Consider the following 23,409-nt stretch of genomic DNA (forward strand, 5'->3'; position numbering starts at 1 on the left):
TCTGTTCACGAAGAGTGTAAACTGAGCAATGTGGTGTTAAAGTCAACTGAGGATGCAGTAGGAAATAGACCAACTTTAATTGCTCAAGCAGAATTAATTTTGCAACCACTGAAAGAAGAGAGGAAGCCAAAAATAGTATCTGTCACTGAATGTATGGCAGCTGCACACATGGCCTGCATTTATCAAGAAAATAAAACTTCAAAAAATAAGTAAGACATTTAATAAATCAGAATTCCTATTTATGTAAGTAGTGTAAATATTTTCATTAGGCGACTTTTGAGAGCAAATTAAAGTGTACTATATGATATATTTTAGAACAACAAAAGGTTTTTGAAAATGTAATGTGCATCAAGTGATGTTATGTTAATTAGCTTTCATACTGTGCACCTCACCACCTTAGGGTCTTAAAGCATTGCAACCTTGTCAGTGTGAATGAACTATGTCACCGCCCAGGGCGCAAAGCAGACCGTGGTCTGTGGGGTGAGAAGGAAATGAGGATACAGGCAAGAAGGAATTGGGAACAGTGGGGTAAAGTTGATGATAAACCATAAGACAAAGGTGACAAAGGGAAGGGAGGATAACATGGGCAATGGCTGGAAGCACTAGCTGGGATGCATGTACCATAGGATGGGTTTAGATCGATATGGAGATGAAAAAAAGTAAGGAACTATCCATAATGGTCAAATCCTGATGTGAAATACATTGTTAGCTACCGAAGGTAACCTTGGTAGAGAGGTTGCATTGCATGTAATGTTATCCAACATGCTGTTGTTCAAGGTTTATACTACTATGGTGCATTTTCAAAGGTGTCTGATGTGCAAATGTTATCCTTTGTAATACCATTGCTAAATACTATGTAAAATACATTTGGAATTGACTTCTAATGTTGCACATTATACCAGTAATGATTGATGGTTAACTTATATTTTTCTATGTATTGCCATGTGTAGGTCATTGTACCCCAAAGAACAAACACTTCAGTGGTTTAAATGCGTGAAGTGCAAAAAGTGGTTGCATTTGGACTGTACAGATTTAGCAGTAACTGGGAATATTTTGGACATGAAATTTCACTGTGGTTGTCACAAAAGATTTCCATTACCATTGGAGAGGTTAATATTGCAGTATAATATTATATTGTGAAAACATATATATATATATATTGATGTATCAAAATGGTGATGTTTGTTGATATTTACATGGGCCATTTCTGAGGTGTTGCAAACAGATATGGATAAAGGAAAGAAGACCCATTTTTTCATTATCCGTTCAATCACAACATAATCTTTGTGGTGTATACATATGTATATATTGTACAAGAATGTCTAAAATAATGAGCTGAAAATAATGTGGGTGCTACAGCTTGAATAGTTTAGTAAAGAGAGAAGATGCATACAGGACACAAATTGATCACAAACCTTAATTAAAACTGAAGTACAGGTAATTGACCTGTTTAGTCTTGGTAAACCAAACAGTAAGGAATTACAGACAAAACTGCAATTGCAGATAATGGAATACTTTTAAAGTATGACATGGTTAACAGTGCCATGTCATGCATTAATAATGACACGTTTGCTATCCGGTGCTTAGTCAGAAATGGAATTCCAAAAGATGAAGACATTTGAACAGAAGAGCTACTAAGTTATTTTTTATAAAGTAGTTACACCATAAGTTGAATTCATTTCTTATATGGCACTTTATGCTTTGCAGTGCTGCAAAGACAAGTGTCACTCACCGGGTGGTAATCCTGGTGATACTGCAGAACCTGGCCCGTGACTTGATAGTAGAGCCCTTAGTTAGACCTAAACCAAGGGCCTCCTCTCTGTTGAGGGAAAATAACTCTTTTTAGCAATATGTCCCAAGACTGATCAGAACAGACAGTCAAGGAGACCGATCACTCAAAAGAGCGGGAACACACACCGCTATAGACACCGGCTGTAAAGGAAACAACAAGGTTTCGCTATCAGATAATGATAATGGGTAAAACAGAGATATATCACAAATAATAATACCTGCACTAAATAGCAGCTAAATCTTCTTCTATGTAACCTGACCCTGGGGACAGAGATAACAATGAGAAAGTGGTAAGCTCAACTAAACAGAACAGGGTCAATGAATGTCTGGTAACTAGGAATGAGCCTATAGTGTTACCGTGTGAAAGGCATATGAAGAATTTAAGAAGGATATGAGAAAGTCCACAACGACTGGTGCAAAACAACAAATAGGTAAGGTTAGTAATGGGACTAACCGTGACGGCACGCGGATCACACTAGAGTCGTCGGGGTGGTGCACGTTCCTGCAGAGCGTTCTCGTGCACGAGGAAAAGGTAAGTATCAGGCGGGTAAGAGAACACAACCAGACTTGTAGGTGACAAGGATAACAGTAAAGTAAAGTGTAAACACGGAAAGAAAGTATGAGGTTACCCAGGTAAAGAAATACTTGCGATGTGGCAGAAACCGCTGCAGAGAAGGAATGTCCAAAGCCAATCCGTTTAACAACTCAGGTCCGGTACACAGGAAGGAGAGACCAGTGACAAATGCAGATTCAAGGAGAGTAGTCTGTGGGCAGGCTGAAGGTCCGGTACACAGGAAGGAGAGACCAGTAACAAATGCAGATTCGAGGAGAGTAGTCCGTAGGCAGGCTGAAGGTTCGGTACACAGGAAGACTGATTATAACAAGGAAGTCCAAAAGGTGAGAAAAGGACTACCGTGGTTATGGAACAACCAGGAGCTTGTAAAGAAGGTGGAACCAGTTACGGAATCCTCAATTGCAGGCAAAGTTTACTATAAGGAAACAAGGTTCTGAACAAAACCACCGTAATAACTTTGATAGGAAGCAAACTTCTGCATTACATAGAACGTAAAATACGAGTCAATGCGAGGCTCCACGTTTCCCATTGGATGAAACAACCCAGAAGCCCAAGAATGATGGGAAACATAGTTCTTCCACATTACAACGCATATTGCTGTAACCTCCAGCTTCCATGAAATGGGGCCGCAAAGCGCTGTATTCTGTGAGATAGAAATGTGCCATGTCTGGCTGAACGCCTCCGGACATGATAACGGGTAAGTGTTGATGTCCCAGGAGGTGATCCCAGGAGGGGCTGACGCTCCCCGTATCATAACAACAAGCTTGTTGGCCACGTGCTATTGTCCCAGCGCAGTTAAATTGTTTAGCATTGACATGGCATTGGTGGTACAAACTGATTCTAGTGCAATGTAACAAATAGTATGTAAATATTTTATTTAACCATTAAATGTGGATGATAATTCATGTTATTAGATCACCGTTTGTATGGATTACAAAGAGAGAAGAGAATTATTAAGAATAAAGTTCATAGTGAAATGTCTTTCAAACCCTGGACATACTAATGTAAACATATATGGAATATGTACTTGCTTTAAAGCTTGTAGCTGGAATCTGATTATTGAAATGCATTTATCTATCACTATGAATTAAGAAATGTCTCAGAAATATATTGATTTGCAAATTCAATTTTTCAAGGCTAAAAGAAAAACTTGAAAATGAAGGCATAAAGAATTTACTGAACAAAGATGAAATAAAGGCATGTACAAAAGAATTGTCATATTCATTGCTTAAGTATTGGAATTGTCTGAAAAGTGTACTGTAAATGTTGATTAAAAGTAAAAATAAGATAGTTATTTTCTACATGCAAAGAAATGTTCTTTACTGATATAGTAGATTTTAATTATTTTAAAAAAGAATGAATCTCAATATGATAGCTGTATTTCACACTTCCTTGAACATTAATATTCTGGGAGGACAAGCAAAACAGTCAGTCCTCAATGTTTTCACAGCAATTACGTGGATCCAGTCTTTTCTTACCAATTGTTCTAAACAAATCAGTGTCGGTCCCTACTTATCTCAAGCGCATGCCATGAGATGTGATGTCTAACAGTGTTAAACCCTTTCTACCATCCACAAATTGATCTTTTACATGAAACTGAGGTATCCTTATTTAATAATGCAATAACCTGATTATGGTTGACTTAAAAGGGGGTGATGAAACCACATGTCAAAATACTGACTAGTCTCTGTTATCGAGTGAAGCACTCTAACTCATTAAAGATCAATAAAAGCAAATCCAAAATGTTTGCGGTAAATGAAAAGCCTAAAAGTTGAAGAACCCTCTGCTGGACAACCTCCTTGGGTAACTTGCGAAAACAGAAATGTGTTGTTAAGAACCTAGGTATTTATATTGATTTTAAGCTACTTTAAAGAGTCAAACCTCATCAATAACTAAATTATGCTTCACGTTAATAGGAAACATCTGATATATCCTTCAGTTTCTATCTCTTTTTTCTCTCTCTCCAGTTAATGGTTATAAACTCCATCTGCTCTCATGTGGAATATGGAAACTCCTGCTACCTTGGGGTTCCCAAAATACGCTATCACTCTACTTCAGAGAGTGCAAAACAGAGCTGCAAGATTGATAATTAAACTTAATAGAGATGACCATGCCAATCAAGCGCTACATAATATTACACATGAACAAAATATGATTTTCTAATACATTGCAGTACAGTTTGTATCGGAGACTGTGAAATAATGAAATTGCTGGTTGTGAAAACCACAGTCTGTTTTGTTAATGAATGTTTATGAAGAATACAGGTATATTTAAATTGCAAACTGAGGTAGACCACCTCTTAATGTGATGACAAATGATGGGGGTGTAAACTGTTAATGATAACTGATAACAAATGTGAAACCTAACCAAAATTCTATGTTCTTTTATCTTAAAAAGGAACATGCATCTAATATTATCAAAGGTAGAAAGAAATCAAACCGAATGTTTCTCTTCTCAAATCCAACATATATGCCAAAATTAAAACAGGAACTGAAAATGAGGATGACTATATTCAGCGAAAGTGATGTGAGTAAAAAACGTTATTGTTTTGAAAAACCCTTTGTCTTGTAATTGTTAAAATAACCCCTAACTGAGAATTAGTTAAATGTACTATATTTTATTGTAGACAAGAAGTTTGATGGAAGCAATTAAATAAGCTGTGAAATTTTCATTGTCCTGTGGAAATACATCACTCATGGTCGATGTGTTAATACCAGAGGTAAGATGATACATGAATATAAAATAATTAACCACAGCATTTTATTAAAAAACTGTCAAAGCTTTCTTAAGAAATGCCTAGGATGATTGGGGTGGTGCCGTGTGTGGGCAGTTACCTGCTGTATTGTTTTATCCCAACCGAGAGAGGAGTTGCCTCCCCCAATTCCATTCAGGTGCCTAGGAGAGCCTATTTCAGCTATTGAGTTACTGGTACCTCCCAAGACTGATAAACAATCATTTGGCATAGATAAATTCCCTGTATTGATGTAGGCCAGAAATGTAATGCTCATCTCCTTGACTCCATCAGTACTACGAAAACTATTCCATTTAAATTTGATGGCCATGGACTGATGCTGAATCGTTCAAAAACAAAGTGCATGGTGTTTAAGCCACCAAGAAGCAAGTACGTGAAGCAAACCATTCAGATCTAGGGAAATACAATCAAACAGGTCAAATCCTTTGACTGTTTCTGCCTGAGGCTCACACACTGGAAATTAGTTCAGCCAGACTGAGAAAGCTATTTTTAGGCAGATACAGCTAAACCATAAAAAGGGTTATGAGTGGCAGCCCTTAGGCGTGTAATTGATATCTATAAGCTCCCTTGGTGCAAGCATGTGAAAAACTGCTTAATTGAACTAGGCTGCCAGCAGCTTTGGACAAACTCACATAACATCATTCGGCAGGGATAGACGAACAATGACACATGAAATCCACCAGAAGACACAGGAGGATGTTATTGCCATGGGAGAGGGATTCCGCTCAATAGGTTTGTACTGGGACTCAAATTGTCCAATGGTTATGAACAGTATCTGGACTGACATGGTCCTGAGTTAGCAAGGGGGCGCTTGGTTAGATTTACATGTGAAAATGTACCACTAGCTTTGAGTACTCACCGCTGGGGATTGAAAATGACAGATGCATATCCTCAATGCACAAATATCAGAGAGGTAGGGTTGAAAGACTGGCTGCATAACGCTGCTATGTTCTAGGCCGCTTTGTTGATCTCAAGCCGCCCCTTTGCACTTTTGAGGGACATGTGCACCAACCATCCCACTGTGCTGACACCAACGACACACTCCCATCCACACCCATGCCATGCCGCCAACCTCCAAAGACAATTACCTGTTTTAAGCCAGCACTCCGTTGTGGACGCATGTCACACTCTTGTCTGTCTGTGAGTCTTTTCATGGCATTGTTGTGAGTGTTGCACTTCCCCTACCAGTCTGCAGGCCATATTCAGGTTATTTGGATGTTTACAATGTTTATTTATTTATTTATTTATTCAAATTTGTAGAGCGCCCGTCAGCCCGGGGGCATCGTGGCGCTTGTTACAGACAATGTCTTAGTTACATAGGATACAATATTTGCATACAAATACAATATTTACAGTAGACATGTACACATTAGCTATGCAGTATATTTTCATGGAATCCTGAGGGTTTCATGTTATTTTGCAAGGAATGCGGTTTTCAGTTTCCTGCGAAAAATAGGGAGTGAGTTTTCGGCTCTGATGTTTGCAGGAAGAGCGTTCCAGGTCTTGGCTACAATGTAGGGGAAACCTAGACCTCCGGCTTTGGCTTTTTTGATGCGTGGGATGCAGAGTAGGTTGGAGTATTTCGTTGTGGTGGGACGGGAGGAGGATGGTTTGAAGATGGTTTCTGATAGATAGGACGGGGCGGAGAGGGAGAGGCATTTGTGAGTGAGTGTGAGGATTTTGAGAGTGATCCGCTCTTTGACCGGGAGCCATTGGGCTGAGTGCCTGGCATGGGTGATATGCTCTCTTCTTGGGATACTAAGAGCGGCCCGGAGAGCATTGTTCTGTGCTATCATGTTACACAATTGATGATCAGTTAAAGTAATAGTGACAGAAATGTGCCATTTTGTTTACTTTTTTGCAGATGAAAATCAAAATTCTCCAAAAATGTGAAGGACTGAACCGCTCTGAAGCTGAACGTATGCTGATCTGTGGATGCACTTTAATTTGTGGAGAAGACGAATAAAAAGAAAAGTAGTAAAAGAAGTTACTATTTATTATTGGTAGCACAGTTTAATTAGACCTTTGCAGGTCAAGTGGTGGTATGTAAACCATTGACTAAGCTGTGATGGTCATGCTCTGCTGAGACGACATTAATAAACGTGATATATATACATTCTACGTAATGTTTTTACAGTTCATTGCACTATTATATTTGTTATATTTATTTAAATAATAATTATTGTACATTACATTGAGTTGTCATAAGATGTGAGAGTCATGCTCTCGTGAAAATAAATATTTAAAATTGGGGTGTCATGTGTATATATATATAATTGTTAAATACAATGCTGTTATGGTTTGTTTGCGCTATTATATTTGTTTTATTATCTATTTATGTATTTAAATAATAAATAATTTTACTTTAATTGAGTTGGTGCAGTTTGATATTCATTCATGTTTACTAGAAGTATACAGAACATTGATTGTTGAAACGGCCAAGAAAACAGTAAACTAATCCACTGTAACAAGCGTTTATTGCGAGCATTTCAGTAAAAGATTAAAAATAAAAATGTTCTGCATTTTCAGTTGAGATTCTCATTTTAGATAAGAGATTAGTGAGGTGGGGTAGCAACACTCGCTGCTGGGATCTACAGGTTGCCGGTTCGAATCCCAGAAAGGCCAATTTAAAGTTTCAACCTTCTGAGACAGACAAATGAGTAACAACTTTGGTTGGGTGATTTTGTATGCAAATATGTTATATGTAAAGCGGTTATAACACATCATTATTGTCAGTTTGAAAGCAGAGGCAGGCTTATGATAAAGTGAATAGAAATTAAGACAATGAATTAGAAAAATAAGCACACGATTAGCATCTAGATCAGCTAATATGCCATTAATTAATAACAATTACAAGGGCCACATTAATCTTAATATATGATTATTGTATGCAAGAAAAGATAATTTAGTAGGAACAAGGACAGGTTTAAATTAGAGACGACCAGTTTTAAAAAAAAGTAATTAGAAATTAAACATAAGGTTATAACAAGGAAACATGCTTTTAAATTAATAATACAACTGAGACTATGGTAAAGTGACCATTGTTATTATGAGATGGACATTTTAATAAGAAATGTACGCCTTTCATCCTGTGTACAATACATAACAGATTTCATTTAATACAATTTGGATGATGCTTAATTAAAATAAACATTTTTAAATATTAAAAAAGAATGAACTATGTAGTTGAAGACAACTGCAGAATGTTTGAAGGCCTCCTTTCTCTGCTTTACTCGCTGTCAGAGGATTCTACTTATACCCAGGCCATATTGTGTCATGCACAGGAGACAGACAGCTAGCAGCCGCAAGGTGACGTACAGGCTTTTTATTATTAAATTAAATGTATAACATCTCTCAATGGTCGTGAGGCTATTTCTTCACTTGTTTAATGTCTTTGATTGATTCACGGTGCGTCACCCGTTCTCAACTCTCATGCTGGACTTCCATTGCATCTTGTGCTCGTGGTGGCCCTGAATCATGCTGTTCCCATCTCCATCTTGTATCCTGCCTTGCAACATTATGTGTTACTACTGACTTCTGCAATTGTATTCGCTCTCCTCTCTTGCTTCTCCACTTTTTTTGACTGCTTACTCTCTGTTCTCTCCTCCCCTCCCCCTCCCTTTTCCTATCTCCTCCCCTCCTCCCCTTACTTTTTTCTATGCACTTACTCTATCAGAATTGTCCCTGGACCTACTATGATAGCAACCTCGTCTGTCGCTCCCCTATCCCCTTACTGTTGCCCCCCCTCCCTCCAGCACTATCTGAAACATTGTCAGGCCTAGTACGATAGTCACTTGTTTTGTTCCTCCCCTCCCTTTCTGCACCCCTCTCCCTCACCTTTTGTTTTCCTCCGGCTCTACCAGAAATGGCGTCAGGCCTAGTACGGTAGTCGCCTGTCTGTTTCCATTTCCTTCACACTCTCCCCCTCCCTTTCTTATCTATGTCTTAGCACTTGCACTATCTGAAATGTCGTCAGGCTGAGTACGATAGTTAATTTCACATCATTAATATTCATGGCCTGTAAGAATGTTGTTGTATTTTACCTTGGTCCCTTCCTTGCCTTGAAGCGCTTTGAAACACATTGTGTATAGGCGCTATATAAATAAACTATCATATCATATAATTTGAAGTCATTTAAACAGTACATTTTACATCACCTAGTCCCGAGAGGGGTGACATGCTGTGGCATGCTGGAGTTTCAAGTGCTTCCAAACATTCAATTGCTGAAAGGTATGAAACATAAGACAAGAGACTAAGAGGTGAGATGCCTAAAGTAATTTTGAAGCAATGAAAACACTGATTTGAAGGAGATATAAGACATATCTAGGTGGCATGCCATGTTAGAATTGACACTGAAAAGGAACTGCCGGGCCCTGCTGTTTGAATAGGTCATAAGAACTAGCACCAGATATTTCCATATAAAGCGTTGGTGTAACTGTAGAACTGCAGACTACAGTGCATGAGGTTGGAAGATCTAGGCAGCTGTCAGAATCCACTTTTATTTTTTATTTATTAACATCGCAAAATGATTGTGAGGCTTTTTACTCACTTGTTTAATGTCTTAAAAGTCATTTAAACAGCAAATTTGACATCAGCTAGTACCGAGATTGGTGACATGCTGTGGCATGATAAGTACTTAAACTATGCATTTGCTGAAAGTGTTTCAATATAAAACAATCCCACAATGATTGAGAGGGTATTTTTCACTTGTACAATATGTTTGAACTCCTTAAAACTGCACATTTTCCATCAGCCAGTCCAGAGATTGGTGGCATGCTGTGGCACGCTGTGGCATGTGCCACATGTCACATTCGGCTCCTACCCCTTCTCCATTCTGGAAGGTGAGGGGGAGGAGGCTGGCTGCGCAGCTGTGCACTGCGCACTCAGAGTCAGGGCTGGGCACGTGCTGTAAACTTCCCCGGGCCAGGCCTTGGCACACGTGATGCTCCAATGCGCAGGCGTTAGGGGAGAGGGGATGCACGAGTTCTTCTTGTTGTAACAAGATTCTTGTTACAAGAATCTTCAATTACCCGCTGCTGCTGAAGCAGCTAAACTGCCTGCAAACTTGTAAGTCTTCAGAGTCACTGCTACACACACACACATGGGGGAAACTGGGAAGGCTAAAGGACATTGTACCCCCCCCCACTTAAAATAGTGGGGGGATTTTTCCCCCCATCCTCCGCATGTCCTACGCCCATGTCTTTTTTTACACTTGTACCCCTGAAGGGAAACCATGTTTCCTTTTGGCAGTGATGATGTGGGAGCCGGAGCTCACCCTGGAGGAGGAACAAGCTTAACCTGGACCGCAGCCCCAGATGCTAAGCCAAAGAAAGAGCGGAAGCCCGGGAAAAGATCAAAGCCCCTGAAAAGTGGAGCGGCGTTCTGCAGTCAGAAGAGGAGGCGGCCAATAGGGTGCTTGCCTCTCTCCAAGTATATAAAGGTGTCCCGTCTCTGCAGGACCCTCTTTTCCATTTGTGCGGCCGCCAAAGTTGCAGTGTTGACAATCATGAAGTACAACTGGATCGATGTTGATTGGTGTGTATATGTAATGAACCTGCAGCCTTTTAAGCCTCAAAGAATAAGCGCCCCATGGACATTTGTTATTACTATAAGGGTTATGCGCATGTACTGTTAGTAATGCTCTGATTACTTACCGGTAATCTTCATTACTCCTAGTCCTACTCTTCCTCGTCACAGTACTTACTTCATGAGGCACCCGCCTCCGACACAGGACCTTCTTCTATTTCTTTAAATCCCTATAACTCCTCCCCCACATCCATGTCACTCAGTTTCATATTACCAAGCCGGAGCATGGGACCTTCCCCGTAGGGAGGGTGAGGAGAGTCGTCAGTACTGTGACGAGGAAGAGTAGGACTAGGAGTAATGAAGATTACCGGTAAGTAATCAGAGCATTACCTCCACGTCCACTCTTCCTCGTCCCAGTACTTACTTCATGAGGTATACCAAAGCATCAACGGGGAAAAGGTCCCAATGAGACAGAGCCAAAAACAGTGCAGCAAAACACACCCACAATAACTCTTAAATCACATCCCCACAGACAAAAACTCCAACCACGAAGGAACCAACCCCCGAGTGGGAGAAACTCAACCCATAGCGGTTGATGAAAATGCCTAGACCAGCCAAGGCGGCAGCCATACAAATCTCTTGCAGAGTAAAACCCTCCTTACATCGGGCCAGGAAGCCGCGAAACCCCTGGTAGACCGCCCCTGATTGTGCGCAGGCACAGGCAGGCCAGAAGCCACATAGGCCCTAGAGATCACAACCCGGAACCACCGGAAAATGGAAACCACAGATGCGTTATGCCCAGCCCCAGCCAGACCACAAGCAATCAGAAGACTATCAGATTGGTGGAAAAGGCAAACCAAGCCAAATACTCCAACGCGTCCCGCCGGACATCAATGTTAAGCCGAGCCACCTCCTCAGGCGTTCTTGGATCATGAAAGAAGTCAGGGAGAACCAGACCCTGAGAGGTGTGAAACCCGAGAGAAAACTGAAGGGAGAAACTTCGGACCACACCCCGGCACCACCGAGTCTGGCAGCACCCTCAGGAAAGGAGCGTAACATAAGAGAGCCCCAATCTCCCCAAGCCTACGGGCAGAAGTGAGGGCAATAAGAAAAGCAGATTTCAGTGTAAGATGTTTGATATCAATCTCGGAAATGGGCTCAAAAGGAGGCCCATGAAGGAACCGTAATACAAGAGGGAGATCCCAAAAGGAAAGCCCTTTATCAGCACAAGGAAGGGAAGAAGAAAAACCCTGGATCAACTTCCCCACCAACACCTCCCCATCCAAGTGACCGTCAGAGTCCCCCAAAAGGAATTTCATGGAGGCCCGCTGAGAGCGAAGCCTGGAAAAACTGCCAGGCCCCTGTCAAAACCCCTCCTGGAGGAACCGAAGGATAGCAGAGGCCAGAACGCAGGGGAGGGATCCCAGACTGCCCATACCAGTCTCGGAAATGGCCCCAATGTCTGCCTAACACCTTCAGAGTGGAGGGTCTAAGAGCATCCATTTGGACTCAACTACAGGATCTGAGAACCCCTGAGATATCAACCTAGACTGAGCAATAGCCACACCGCCCATTGCATCCGGTGGAATTCTAACCGCAGATCCCCTTGAAGGGGACACGGCCACCTCGGAACCAGCCAAGGTTCCTACGAACGAAGCTCCAACAGAGAGGGGAGCCAACTCCGGCGGCACCAGAACAGAGCTAACAACAACATAGTCACCCTGGACACTCAGATGCGCCAAACCACCCGGGGAAGAAGGGGAATAGGCGGAAAGGCATACAGGAAAACCCCAAGGCCACTGTAAAGAGAGGTTGTCCATCCCCCAAACCCCTCAACCTGAAACCGAGAGCAGAATAGGGGAACTTCTGCTGAGGCCGGGGATGCAAACAGGTCTAGAACCAAGGACCCTAATCTGACACAGGTCACCGCAAAGACCTGGGCCAACAGGACCAGTTCTGCAGAGGAGTGAAAACCGGCGTCTGAGAAGATCCGCTTGAACATTGTCCACCCTTCTGATACGTGAGGCCAGCAGATACACCAGATGAGATTCCTCCCAGGTGTCTATCAGCGCTGCCAGAGCATTCAAGGAACAGCCGGAACCCCTTTTGCAGTTCACATATGCCAAGGCTGTCGTATTGTCCGATCGGACCAAAAACCGCTGACCGTCCAGCAACTCCTCGAAGTACACCAGAGCTTGCACAATGGCACAACTCTTGCCAATTGGATGATCACCGGCTCTCCCCAGATCTCACAACCATTGAGCTGAGAGGACCCCCAATGTATACCCTTTCTGCTGGTGTTGGTAGTAGGAGAGGTCACAGGAGGAAGGACCATGCACACCTCAGCCTGTAGACCTGAAACCCCCCGCCACCATAGCAGGGACACTCGCAGCGCTGGGGACACTGAAAACAAAACTACGAAAGCCGAGATGTCGGGAGCCAGTGGGAGAGAGTATAAGACACCAGGAGACGTAACCGAAGACAGGCTCAAGGAACTGGAAAACATGCAAGACGCCACGTGCCCCGTAACTTCAGCAACAGGTGAGTCGAGACATACTACCTTCTGAGAACCCAGCCCAGAACAGCCAGCAAGCGCCCCCCCTGCACAACATCCAGAGTACGCTCTCCCCAGACGTCCGGACAAGCAGTGCAGGGTGTTGAGACCCATAAGCAGGTGACACATCCTAGAAAGCATAGGGACCAGGAACACCCGCAAGTAGAAAACTTGACCCTGAACAGGGAGAGGAACGGGCAAGACGGTAACCCACAACAACCGTTCGGAGAGAACGGATCCCATGGCCAACTACTTGGACCGTGAGCTGGGTACCAACGTCCTAACCATGCAAACCTGGACAGTAGGAGACAGGAACGGCAACTGATACCCCCTCCAGAAGGAGCCCATTACCCAGGAAGCCGAACCCCACCGGTCCCATACACCTCCGAGAAGATAGAGACGAGGAGCCAGGGAAAACCGCCAGTCACTGCACTTGCACCAGAGGGAAATCACAGGACGTTGAAACAGGCCTGCGCCACAATATAACAGCATGCTTGTCACCCCACAAAAAGATTTGACCTATCAAAAGGAAGATACTGGACAGCCCAGAAGTCCAGCAGACTATGGCCCCCTCAGCCGACAGAGGAGCCACCAGGCTGGCGTCAAAAGGGCAGAGTACTGTCACAAAGCGGGGCAAAGCAATCCATCCCGGATAGCCGACATCAAAGGCAACCCCCTACCTGAGGTATGCCTATACTGGAAAACCCACTGAAGTGACATCCCCCTCCACCGGCACCAGGGGCTCTGAGAACCCCTCTAAGCACAGACATGTGCCACCATGTGCCCTATCACTTCCCACAAGTCTGAGAGGAGGCGTGAAAGCAACACGTCAGCACCGGAGGATCTAGGGCCTAAAAGAAGAGACACTGGGAACCCCCTGCATGGCCGTTACTTCCATAATCATTTTCCATAATCCCATGTCGGACAAGGGAAAAGCAAATCAACTCCTTTGACTTTCCCTTGCGCAGTTTAGAGGAAGAGGACAGGACAAGGAGTCTGCGTCCATAGCTAGCACAGACCCAAACACACCACTAACACACCACATGACTGAGAGGTGGCTTGAGCCCTGTATCCAGTAGCTGGTAGCCCCATACTCTAAATCGTTCCAATGCATTGGTCTAGGAAGGATGAAGGACCGAGTCAGCACCGCTGAGACTCGAACCCGAAGTGTAGACTATGCCAGGCCGGTACCCTTCCGGCCTCTTGCAGATGTGTCCAAAATCTGCGCCCTATTCATAGGCAGCACGCAAGGAATGCAGCCAACATCCGGTGCATACTGGGCTGTGTGTGTCTGAGGAGCTGGTGGTATGTGACATGTCTGTGACAGAACAGAGCCCCGCACTTTCAAATACTCTGTCACAGTCACCCCACGACAAGAAGCAGAGAGGCCTCACAACAAAAAAGGAAGGCTAGCCCATACTGCCAAGTGCTTGCCATCATTTCCAATAAAGATGTGTACACAGAGCACGAGGTAACGGCCTTTCAAAGGAGTCAAGATAGCCATACCAGCAAGAGAGGGGAAAACATCAAGCACAGTCCTCCCCTCTCCTTACCTTCCCCCAGAGAATGCAGCTGACATCCGGTGCATCCTGGGCCGTGTGTCTCTGAGGAGCGGGTGGTATGTGGCATGCCTGCGACAGAACAGAGCCCCCGCACTTTCAAATACTCTGTCACAGTCACCCCACGACAAGAAGCAGAGAGGCCTCACAACAAAAGGGAAGGCTTAGCCCATACTGCCAAGTGCTTGCCATCATTTCCAATAAAGATGTGCACACAAAGCACGAGGAAAACGGCATGTTGAAGGAGTCAAAATGGCCATACCAGCAAGAGAGGGGAAAACATCAAGCACAGTCCTCCCCTCTCCTTACCTTCCCCCAGAGAATGCAGCTGACATCCGGTGCATCCTGGGCCGTGTGTCTCTGAGGAGCGGGTGGTATGTGGCATGCCTGCGACAGAACAGAGCCCCCGCACTTTCAAATACTCTGTCACAGTCACCCCACGACAAGAAGCAGAGAGGCCTCACAACAAAAGGGAAGGCTTAGCCCATACTGCCAAGTGCTTGCCATCATTTCCAATAAAGATGTGCACACAAAGCACGAGGAAAACGGCATGTTGAAGGAGTCAAAATGGCCATACCAGCAAGAGAGGGGAAAACATCAAGCACAGTCCTCCCCTCTCCTTACCTTCCCCCAGATAATGCAGCTAACATCCGGTGCATCATGTGCTGTGTGTGTCTGAGGAGTGGGTGGTATGTGACATGCCTGCGACAGAACAGAGCCCCGCACTCCCAAAGACTCTCTGCCAGTGTCACCCCACGACAAGAAGCAGAGAGGCCTCACAACAAAAGGGAAGGCTAGCCCATACTGCCAAGTCGAATCAAGATGGCCAAAACAGGAGGAGAGGGGAAAAACATCAAGCCCAGTCCTCCCCTCTCCTTACCTTCCCCCGGGCCGTGTAGGACCCGGGACACAATGCTCACGCTGCGGTCCGGAGCCCAGCAAAGAACCGAGCGAGGCAATCCAGCTCAACTGTGACCCCAAACCCCGCAGGGGGCCCAGGAGCAGTGCCGCACCTGAGGGAGCCGAGGGCCCCGCCACACAGCCCCCCCCAGGGGGCCAGCAATCGGTGCTCCCTGGTGCCCCGCACCGGGAAGAAAAAGTCCAACCTGCCGGAGGCAGGAAAAATTTAAACTGAGTGACATGGATGTGGGGGAGGAGTTATAGGGATTTAAAGAAATAGAAGAAGGTCCTGTGTCGGAGGCGGGTGCCTCATGAAGTAAGTACTGGGACGAGGTAGAGTGGACGTGGAGGTAATACATGGTTACCATAAAAGTAAGGGGTTGTATGAGCCGAGAAGTGGCCAAGGTCCAAGGTTAAAGCGAGGCTCCTCCCTAATGGGCAAGGGTAGTGATGGGTACCCCCTCACCCATTATGGACGAGCGGCCTCTGCATTCACACCCATTCATTATATAAGCAGCCATAAACTTTTCAAACATTCACTGTGATAAAAAAAAGGAAAAATAAAATTCACTCGCATACGTTTCCCATTCATACACTCAGTCCATCGGAATGATTCATTCACTATATTCATCAGCTGGCACTTTTACATTCCTCATTCATAAACTCATTCAATCAGCAGCATTCTTTCCCGTGTTCATTCAAACATTCCGCAGTCATTTACATTCATTCACGAGCACATTCAAAAGCATTAAACCCTCACACTCAAAAACATTACTCCCTCCCTCACCCTACTGTATTCTGTTGTTTCCCCCCTGGGAGCAAAATTGTCTAGACACGTACCTGTCATTGTGTTCCTTTATGATCAATGTCTTTCCTTGGTAAAGAATGTCATTCCTGATGTAGCCGTTCAGTGAGTGAAGCCAAGACTTTTTCGGACTTAATTTGTTCATAGTATTGTTTTTATTTCCACTATACAATATATATCACACATGAAACGTCTGAATTGCCCTCAGTGAAACTTATTTATTGATACATGAACAATCGTTGGAAGAGCAGCCGAAATAGCTCAGTTGGGAGAGCGTTAGACTGAAGATCTAAAGGTCCCTGGTTCGATCCCGGGTTTCGGCAGTTTCTTTTTTTTTTTCAGGACTTACTGTAGAAAAATACAGAATACTTTACCATCAATGTGCTGCTTTTGGTTTTGAAAACGATTTGTTGGGTCACAATGGACCAGTGGCTATTTTGGCACTAACAAAATTCAAAATAATAAGTGCCATCAAGTGAGACAGACATCATTTAGATTTTTATGCTAGTAAGTCTTTTTACTTCGACTTTTATATCTTCGGCGTTCCACAATGTTTTATGACAATGGACCACGAACCTCAAACATCTTAAATAAAAATGTGTCCACTTGTTCAATTAATGTAGGTTATCAATCTTTAACTTTTTAAAACTGTTGTAACATCAACCCATGACTTTGTATCTGAGGAAGGAACACCTTGCTGTCTTTTTCGAACGCTCTATTTGGCGCCTCCTCAGCGTGCGAAGGAGCTTATAAATGACGTCATTCAAATGACTCAGCGGATGCCCCAACCCACGCAAGGGGCTCTGGCGTGGCAGGCCGCCCCTCTGGCCACGACTCGCCTCCCCTCTCCTGATGGGGGCGGACCGGAAGGGGCGTGCCCCCGGGATGCAGGTGTTCATCCTCTCTGCAGCCGGAGAACCCAACCAACAGTAGAACATAGTTCCAGCGGATCGAAAGAAGAAGTGGTTCCAGCGTGCATAAACTGATCACAGGGAGGAGCTAGTGCAGGTGTAAGAAGATAGGAGTGGAATTGAGCCATAGCTCTCAATTTACACGCTTTTGGTGGGTGTCACCCGCCTTGTAAACAGCTGACTCATCTGCAAAGCCTCCTGCACGCCCATTCGCTTCAATGGGCTCTCACCCGCCAAAAACAAAATTGTGTGTTTTCACCCTCCTTTGTGACACAAATGGTTGAGAGCTATGGTTGTCTCGCCAATGCCTGCCCTTGCCGGGAGGCCTTCATGGCGACTAACACTTCCTACGAGGAACTGGTGATTTGTACTGCAGGCTGGATATAAATGAATTACTGCGATTGCTTTCATAGCTCTCAACTCACACGATTTTGGCTGGTGTCACCCACCTTGTAAACAGCGGACCCACCTGCCAAGTCTCCAGCACGCCCATTCATTTCAATGGGCCTCTCACCCGCCAAAAATAAAATGGGATGTTTTCACCCACCTTTGCGAAAGAAATGGTTGCAAGCTATGTGCTTTGGGAAGGTTTTGCGGCCGTCTGAGCTCCCCGGGGAGCAGTGATAGACGGGCAGACGTTGGGGAAGTTATTTGTGCGCCGTTTCAGATGTTTATGTGGGTTCTAGGTGACTGTGTTATGGTGCAGACATTTGTTTTGCTACCATAGAATTGACCACTAGCTATGATGTTTGCTGCGTTTAAGGATTACATGCCGTCAGAACGGCTCTAGGTGCAGCCGGCAGAGCCGTGCCTTTGTTTACCATGTGATGAGCGGCATAGCGGCGGTGGCTTTGTGTTTATAGCAGCTGCTGCCGTGCCACGAGGGAGAAGGGATTTAATAGGGAATTATGCCTTGTTAGAATTGTTTATGAGATTCACCAGCAGGGCTCACTAGTGACTGCACTGCCGCAAGGGAGATTGTGATCTTAGGATCACGCCTGTGTTGGACGTGTTATAGCTGGCATGGTGGCGGTTTCTTTGGCCTGTATAGCAACTGCTGCCTTGCCATAAAGCAAATAGGAAATAATATGCCATTGAAACTTTATATTTGTGTATGGGTCTCACACGCATGGCCCATTGTTGGCTTTGATACCGCAAACGAAAATGGCGTGCCAAGTGCGTTTAGATGGTGGCCGCATGCAGAAATTGGATCTGCATTTAGGTATCGTGTTCCGGGTGCACAACAGTATTTGCAGTACTGCTCTGTGCCACAAGTTTAGTTGATTTTTAGGTGTTAAGAACATTAGTATCGCGTTGGGGGTCAGGCATTGGGGAAGGTGCCTTTAATAAAACAATAGGTATCTGTAAGGATGTCCTTTGAGTGCTTTATGACAACCGCCCGCCACCAGTTCATGCTGTTATGTTATGCTAATTCATTTTGTAAAGCGCACGCACGCCGAAGCATCTTGGCACTAAGATAACCGGGAGGATTTAAGAACTAGCTGACAGAAAAAAGAATATTTAGAACAGATAGGTTTTTAACAGCCGATGAAAAGAGTCCTTAATGAGACAGGCAGGGAGTTCCACAATTTGGTGGCCGCCACAGAGGTGGAGCGGACCCCCACCCGCTCAAGCTGGTTGTGAGGAATCACAAGAAGACAGGAGCCCTTAGACCGCAGTTCACGAGAGTGCACATAGTGACAGCATTTTTCCTCGAGATATTCAGCACCAGAGCCATAAAAAGCCTGATGCACGATCACCAGTGATTTAAATTGAACCTGCTGAAGAACCGGGAGCCAGTGCAGTGATCAAAGAGCAGGGGAGATATGGGCACCATATGGGGTACCAGTGCAAATACGAGTAGCATAGTTTTGAAGGAGCTGCAAACGATGGAGGAGATACAGAGGTTGGACCAGGAAAAGAGAGTTGCAATAATCCAGCCAATTTAGAACTAAGGAGGCTGTAACTAAAGGCCTAACTCGGACACAGAGGAACAGCAGAACCTTGCGAAGCACACAAAGTTGAAAGAATCCAGTTTTACAGATGGCCCCAACTTGGCCATCCATCGACAAACAAGCAGAGAAAATGACTCCCAAGTTTTACCTCCAAAACCGGGAAGGGACATGGGCCAAATTCCGCGAGCCAGACGGCCGGAGACCAGGTCGAAGCACACGCAGAAGCAACCGCACGAGGGCCGTGTGGGGGATACACTACCAGGACCTCTGTCTTGTCCCCATTCAATTTCAGCCAATTGCTGCCCATCCACTTACGACCAACAGGCAACTCCTAAGCTGAGATGCGAGGCCTGGTTGGGTAGAATACAACAGCACAATGATTTGCGTATCATCAGCATAAGAGTAACACCTGAAGCTGTGCTTCGGGGGAATGCAATGTTTTAAAGTAGAAAGGGGTGTGCATTGTTTTGCTAGGGACAGGCATGTACTACTGTGAACAGGGCATGCTTGCGGGTGCACTTCACCCCACTTGTGAGTTATTTTGAGCGGGAAGAAGGTATTAGGTTCACATGGCGGACTGCACAGGCAAAGAGTATTGAAGAAGTTGGGGGCTTCAAGCTGCCTGAGAGGATGAGCAGACTGGGTGTGCACGGGGCGCAGAAAGGGCCAGGAGGGAGAAAGAGCTAGAGTAAGGATCCAGAAGAGCAAGCAGCCTCGGAATGTTTCCCTGGGCAGGACAATAACTCAGATTAGAATGTTGGAAAACTGTTGAATTTAAAAGGGCGCAAAGGGAGGCATAAAGTGCTAGGAAGACGCATAGAGTGAATAAACACAGGTACTTAAAGATGTGCAGTATTGCATACAGACAGGTTAAAGTGCAGCAAGTAACACTGTTTTGTCTGTTATGCTATCACAGGTCAAGGAGGTATCAGCTTGAAGAGAGATACGAACATGGCCCTCGTTGCACCAGTCCCTCCCTCGTCTCGACGTCATAGAAATGAAAGATGTACATTGTTCCTGTCCCCCTCGTCCCCATCACTGTTGTATCGCAGATGCGAGAAACGCTACTCACTTAGACAATCGTTTAGACCCTATCCTGATGACTTTGTAGAGGAGATAAGTTTGCAAACTGGATGGGGCAAGCAGACTGACTATGACAGTGCAAGAGCCGATAAAGTCACGACCTAATGACATAGAAGCGTTAGACATGAAGAACATGCTTATGACTCTTTTAGATAGAGGACATATACACTTTTGCACAAGAACACACATAAACCGCTTGCTGACGCTGAATGCAACTAACGTGAGAGGCTATGTAAATCAAAATGGAAGCTGCAGCCACATCGAGGTGAATGGAAGGCACTGGAAAGGCTCACAAATACAGGGTGAGGCCTGGCTCGCTTATCCAGCAGGAAAACACAGACCAAACTGTTCGTGTGGCCAGTGAGTATGTTCCAGTCAAGGACACTAAGGGAGGGAGAGTTTCACAGTTGCAGAAGAGATAGGACAAAGCCTATTAATTTGAACCAGACAGACCGCTGTTCCCATCCAGCTCAAGATAGACAATACAAAAGTAATACTAGGTTGAAACCTAAATACTCAGTCTCAAGGCATAGAGGATCGGATATGGTAACCATATTTGTGCAAACAGTACCTTTGGGACTGTTCCCATCACCTTGAATTGTTGCTCATGGGTTGGTAACCATCCAAAGGGCCAAGGCTGAGAAGACCCTCATTGACCAATCCCTATTCACTTTCCGTGCTAGTTCACACTTTGTTGTACGGTCCAATTGCAACGCACTAACCTGGCATGCTTGTGTTTGCAACATCTGGCAGGTGGTCACAGGTGGAGCCACCAGATAGCTTGAGCCATGGGAAGTATTACCCCTATAGGATTTCTATATGGTTTCACTAACTAATCCCTTCCCACGTTAGGTTTGTGCAAAGTATCATTGGTTTGTGACAAAACTCCATGACAAGCCTGTAACCAATCGCGAGAGCAGTGGAAATCCAGAAATGTCCATGTTTTATCCGTTATGAGAGCTCTTAATAAAGAGTGGGTTTTGTCACATTTTTGGACTCTTCTGGTCTTGAGTGTGGGGACTTACCCAGAACCGTTTCCTCCTGCCTGTATATAGGGGGCATTGGTAAACTCCCCCCTCCACTTCAAGCACAAAAGGGCTGCTTGCACCAGATCTGTTCAAGCGGTAAAGTGCGGATTAAAAAGATCTCGGACACGAAGGTGGTAAGAGGATTTATTTTAAAAAGAGAAGTGAAAGGAGCTAAGTGGGGGTAATAAGGAAGAGTTCAAATAATGTAAGTTTTCAAGCAGCAAGTGTGTCTGCATTTTAGGTATTTGGTGGCAATGTCGAGCCAGGGATTACCGAGCATGTTTGATAGTGGGGAAAGCAGCTCCTGCTGCGGTTGGGCATGGACAGCAGAGAAGCTGCTGATCTAGTGCCTCTCTTACAAGAGAGGGTTTGCAGCATGGGGATTGGCTGGGCAAAGAGATTGCTGGAGCAGACTGGTGAGGGACATATCCATGATACCCCTCCAGCCACGTTGGACACCCCCGTCCGATGCCGGAGATTGCGTTGGCCATGCCAGCAAAAAGGAAGAGGGCCAGAGGCCGCCCAAGGGTAAGGTTATTGCTGTTCAGAGTAACGTGCCGCCTGAAGACATTTGTGTCTGGCCCACCCACCAGGGCTGCTAGCAGTGAGGTAACGCCATAGGGGCCGGGCAGCAACAGGGGTCCAGAATGGGGTATGGGTGACATGGCCATGTTTATGGAGCAAATGTTTAGAGTGACTAGGAATGGACTGCAAGAGGAGAGTGGGGCCAGGGCACCGGCAAGCCCTATAGATGTTTGAGAAAGGCCCACTGGGTCTGCCGATCTTGCGGGCACTGTAGTTGGGGGAGGGAACGGCACAGGCACAGCAGACAGGCTGGGTAGAGATGAGCAACAGGCCCCAGCAGGGACGGGGGGCCAGGTAAAGGTAGTGCTGCCTTCCAATGTTGGAACAGCGGCTCTCGCAGTGGGAGGTGTCCCGAAAACTGGAACAACAGGGGGCAGGGTGGAGAAATGGACTGACCCAGGGTCCGGAAAACCGTAGGCACATGGGGAGAAGGTCCTGTGATAGCAATTGCACCATTATTGTCAGGGAGATCGTCATTAGCCTGGCACATCCCGGAGCAGGCAAAGGAGCGCATTTGGGTAAGGGACCATTTTGATCTGTTTTCATTATTGCTGCTGGAAACAACAGGTCCAGACATTACAATAACAAAGGAGGATGATAAAAAAAGACAGAAAAGGTATAGAGCCAAAGAGACAATTGGTAACTGGACCAAGGCTTTTTCTTTATTAGCAGCTGTAATAATGGAGATGTTCCCAGTGCTGGGGGCGGCATTGTGAAAATACAGGGAAGCAATTGTGGATGAACATAGGAGGTATGGTTTAATGGACTGGGTGCACTATGACAGGGATTTCAGGTACATGATCGCTCAGGTACCCTACATGATATGGGATCAAATGGACATGGAAGGTTGGGTAGCATACATGGGGGCAGAGAGAGGTCCATGCAACAGAGCGGGGACGAGGGGAAGGTTCCCTGGCGGGCTTGGAATGGTAAGTTTGATGAGGTGAAAAGATACACTTGGCAGCCCTTTCGTCAGGGCAAGCAGTCCGCTAGGGGCAAAGAGTGGCCACGCAGGAATGGAGCGCAGGGCACGATTAGGGGGAGCATGGATAGGGTACAGGGAATGGCTTGTGCAGGCTTTTTATTAGGGTCACTGTCACTGGGGCCCGAATTGCAGGTTTGCACACAAATATACAAAATCTAGGGGCAGACATGCATCCACAGCGTGCCACAGGGCCCAAGGGTCACAGAATGGAAGAGGTCAAAATAGAGGCTCACACTTGGGAGAGCCTGATAAAGGGCCCTTCAGTGGGGAACAAGACGGAATTACAGAGATTGTTAAACGATTACCCCAGGGAGAAAGATCAGGTCTTGTTGTACAGGGGATTTAGGTATGGTTTCCGAATTCCATGCGAGGGGCCCCTAACAGCAAGATTAACAAAGAAC

At 45.2% G+C, this 23,409-nt stretch overlaps 1 long non-coding RNA gene and 1 other non-coding gene across 2 annotated transcripts; both read left to right on the forward strand.

Annotated features, from left to right (window-relative positions):
- The first annotated feature begins 4,764 nt into the window (after positions 1–4,764).
- LOC138532677 (uncharacterized) lies at positions 4,765–7,364 on the forward strand. Its single transcript, XR_011284859.1, has 3 exons — positions 4,765–4,891; positions 4,992–5,084; positions 6,982–7,364. It is a non-coding gene; the product is annotated as an uncharacterized lncRNA (long non-coding RNA).
- A 9,347-nt stretch (positions 7,365–16,711) lies between these two features.
- TRNAF-GAA (transfer RNA phenylalanine (anticodon GAA)) lies at positions 16,712–16,784 on the forward strand. The gene has a single exon. It is a non-coding gene; the product is annotated as a tRNA-Phe (tRNA).
- Positions 16,785–23,409: the final 6,625 nt, after the last annotated feature.

This window comes from Ambystoma mexicanum (genome assembly GCF_040938575.1).
Source record: "Ambystoma mexicanum isolate Mex_15411 chromosome 12 unlocalized genomic scaffold, UKY_AmexF1_1 Mex_chr12_unloc.2, whole genome shotgun sequence".
Classification (NCBI taxonomy): Eukaryota; Metazoa; Chordata; class Amphibia; order Caudata; family Ambystomatidae; genus Ambystoma; species Ambystoma mexicanum.